Here is a 4,346-nt window from a genome sequence, read left to right as displayed (position 1 = left end):
CCGATTGAAGCTTTTGCCGCGTAAGTCAAAGATTTTTTGCACGGGTTGAAGCTTTTTTTTTGTTTATGATTTTTCCTGGTTGAAGCTTTTTTTATGTCGGTTGAAGCATTTTTCCTTGCCGCTTGAAGCTTTCAGCATTATGCCTGTTGCCGGTCGGAACACGCCTTGTTTCTGGTAGCAAAAATCCACGCTGGATGCAGCTATTTTGTCGGCCGGTTCCAACTCAAATCCACGCTGGTTGCAACACCGGTCGCCTCTCATTTGAAGCTCGTCGTTGAGCTCCACCTCGCCGCTCGTAGCATCTAGTCTCGCTGGTTTTCAGCTTCTGAGCTGGCCGGTTCCAGCGTTTTGGCCGGCAGGTTGCAGCAAAAATAGATGATGGTTCCGGCATCGCAGCAGCGCAGGGCTCCCCCCTGTCGTCGTGTCCATCTCCGATGAGAGATGGTCGTGGGGGATCGCATGATTCAGGGCGAGCGTTGGCCATCATAGAGAAAAGGAGAAGGAGGAGGAAATTGGGGGCGAAGGGGGGAGGGGGGAAGGAGGAGGAGGAGGGTCGCAACAGTGAAAGCAGTGGTGCGGGACAGGGGACTAGAGTTGCGGCGACGCCGGTGGTGCAGGACGGGGAACATAGTTGTGGGGATGGGGTGGGGGAGCTGAGCGATGGAGCTGAGCGATGGAGAAGGAAGAAGGATATGTGCTGCAGATAAGGAAAGGTGTGCGTTGTATCTGGCCGCATGATTACGATCCATCTCGCAGCTTGCGTGAGTCCGGCGTAACGGTTCGTCCGGTACCCCCGCTGGAAACGTTTCCCTTAATTTTACTAGCAAAAAAGTCCGTGCGTTGAAACGGAAGAGGAAAAAACACACGCTCTTAACCCAATAACCATGACTCAAGACCCTAATAGGTACACGTCCTTTATTTTCACATGGCATCATATTTGTGTTGCTGACGATGGCCTCAGTGCCCACACAACGAAAACACGTTTGAATGCGGTTAGTCCTAACGCGTCCCTCTCTTGCGCGCGCACGCACACTCGCTCGGAATAAGATGGAAAAATATGTTGTTCAGAGGTGTACATGTGTGGTTATTGATATTTTCTTTCCTCTGAATCTTGTGTTAATGGGTGTTTATTTGCAATTCGGATTGTCGCCAGTACAAAAAAATGGACCGTGCACTATAGATTAAATGTGCATCAAAATAATATTTTAGAAATATGTAACAGCTAAAAATAATATTATATTTAGATTCTACACATTTTGTAATCAAATTTAATATATAACATGTTAAAATCAGAGTTACGGTTTAAAAGATACGAATAATTTTGTTTTAGATAAACTGCGGATTGATTAACTAAAAAGTCAGAGGGGTTTCTGTTAAAAAAAAACAATTCGGCTGATTTAAATATGGATGACGGGTTGATTACCTGAAACGTTAGGGGCTTTTCTATGAAAATGCAAAAAAAACGGTCTGGTTGTGATTTAAACGTGTACTGTGGGTTAATTTACAGAAAACAGAGGGGGGGTTTTCAAAAGTGCGTGACAGACGACCAGAAGCACTCCGTGCTTTATTATTAGGTAAAAGATTTTTTATTATCTTATATTTTCTCTGCATGTTACGTTTGTTCTAGTTTTAAAGGGTTTTTATTTCATTTTATCTTTTCATTTTTCTATTTTTTGAATTTTCAGAAATAGTGAATGTTTTGCTAAATTATGATAATTTTTTGAAAATCATAAGCATATTTAGTCCATTCTTATTTTTTAAATATGTAAAAACACTTCAACACAACGAGCGACAACTAATTCCGGACGAAGGGAAGACGTCTTTAACTCGTGAACAATTTTATAAATTCATTAACATGTTTCATATTTTGTGCACTTTTATTATTTTAAAAGGATGAATAAAAATATACGCTGCAAGACGGTCCGGACGCACTTTCTCCCGCAAACTGGGGACAAACATGAGGGGCTTGATATGGAGGAGGTTTCCCCTCCCCCTCCCGCGACGCTCTAACGAGCGCTAGGGGGTGGGGGAGCCTAGCGCCCGCTCAAAGGCCCCCTTCATCTCACCCCTTCCTTCCCTGCCGCCTCGACGTGTTGTCGGGCAAAGCCCAGCCAGTGCTGGCTATGGTGGGGTGCTCCCCCCTCCGCTCGACACTGGAGGACGCTAACCTTCTGGGTCGGGCGGCGGCACAACATTGGCTCAGGGCATGGCGGCAGCACCTAACGGTGGAGGCACAGGCTATGAGCGGCAGCGTGGAAGGGCTGCAGCGGTGGGGGTGCGTGGTGGGCTCCGGCGGCAGTGGACCTGGTGATGAGTGACATTTTTACACTCATTCACCCTTTGTTTAAACCGAGATATTTTCATCAAAACTTATTCGTTTTGATATTGCTACTAATGATTGATGAATGCAAATGATTCCACAAATTCTGTCTTTGGAGTGTTTCCATAGAAAATGGCTAAATATGAAAAAAAAAATCACGTGTGAACATGGAAATGGGTGGAAATGAAGATAGAAGAAATCATCAGGAAGCGCACCAACAAAGACAGCACAAAAGACGACGTTTCATACGCCCGCAAGTGCTCGTATTAGCAGTCGTATGGCATGAAAAATCCATGGCGTCTCGTCCACCCGAACAACTTTTATAAAGTGGACTACGCCAAAATGTCAACTGAACATCGTCGAGCGAAGTCAGAACAGAACCATCTTCATCCCCTCTTATCAACCCTAGCCGCCGCTATTTCCATCATAACCTCCATCACCACCATAGTCCAACTCCCTCTAGTTCATACTTGTAATCATGCATCGCACAAGGCAGCCATTGTAAGACATATTTGCAATCAATCAATCTTCAAGATCTGGTCTTCAATGTTTTCTTCATGCGATCTGATCTCCATGTGTGAGTAGCTCGGTAAGGTATGGCTTGAGGTATATGCTTTGCAACCCTCTGTATTTGAAGGATCAATGGAAGGGCACTGAATTAACATCCCGTATGTGTGAAATAAAATTGTTTCGTAGATGCCTCTTGTCTTATCCGCAATCTTCATCCCTGGAGGTACCCAGAATCATGAAGATCGAGTAACGGCGAGGCTAAGTGCAGGGAGAACGTGAAGTGTTATACTGAGCTCCAGTGACAGATGGGTTTAATACGGTAACACGGATCAAATTCTTGGGGATTCATGACGTTGAAGGAAATATGCCCTAGAGGCAATAATAAAGTTTTTATTTTATATTTCCTTATATCATGATAAATGTTTATTATTCATACTAGAATTGTATTAACCGGAAACTTGATATATGTGTGGATACATAGATAAAACACCGTGTCCCTAGTAAGCCACTACTAGAGTAGCTCGTTAAACAAAGATGGTTAAGTTTCCTAACCATAGACATGTGTTGTCATTTGACGAACGAGATCACATCATTAGGAGAATGATGTGATGGACAAGACCCATCCGTTAGCTTAGCATATTGATCGTTCAATTTTATTGCTATTGCTTTCTTCATGTCATATACATATTCCTTTGACTATGAGATTGTGCAACTCCCGGATACTGGAGGAATACCTTGTGTGCTATCAAATGTCACAACATAACTGGGTGATTATAAAGATGCTCTACAGGTATCTCCGATGGTGTTTGTTGGGTTGGCATAGATCGAGATTAGGATTTGTCACTCCGAGTATCAAAGAGGTATCTTTGGGCCCTCTCGGTAATGCACATCATAATAAGACATGCAAGCAATGTGATTAATGAGTTAGTTGCGGCATGATGTATTACGGAACGAGTAAAGAGACTTGTCGGTAACGAGATTGAACTAGGTATGTGGATACTGACGATCGAATCTCGGGCAAGTAACATACCGATGACAAAAGGAATAAAGTATGTTGTCATTATGGTACGACCGATAAAGATCTTTGTATAATATGCAGGAACCAATATGAGCATCTAGGTTCCACTGTTGGTTATTGACCGGAGAGGTCTCTCGTTCATGTCTACATAGTTCTCGAACCCGCAGGGTCCGTACGCTTAACGTTCGATGATGATTTTGTATTATATGTGTTATGTGATTTGGTGACCGAATGTTGTTCGAAGTCCCGGATGATATCACAGACATGACGAGGAGTCTCAAAATGGTCGAGACGTAAAGATTCATATGTATGAAGATGATATTCGGCCACCGGAAGTGTTCAGGGGTACCGGGTACATATCGGGTCACCGGAAGTGGTTCCGGGCACCCCCCGACAACTATATGGGCCTAATGGGCAAAGAGGGGGACAGACCAGCCCCTAAAGGGCAGGTGCACCCCCATATAGGCTGAAATAGAAGGAGAAGGAAAGAGGAGAAGA

Source organism: Triticum urartu, chromosome 1 (genome assembly GCF_003073215.2).
Source record: "Triticum urartu cultivar G1812 chromosome 1, Tu2.1, whole genome shotgun sequence".
Taxonomy (NCBI): domain Eukaryota; kingdom Viridiplantae; phylum Streptophyta; class Magnoliopsida; order Poales; family Poaceae; genus Triticum; species Triticum urartu.
This window is presented reverse-complemented; position numbering follows the sequence as displayed.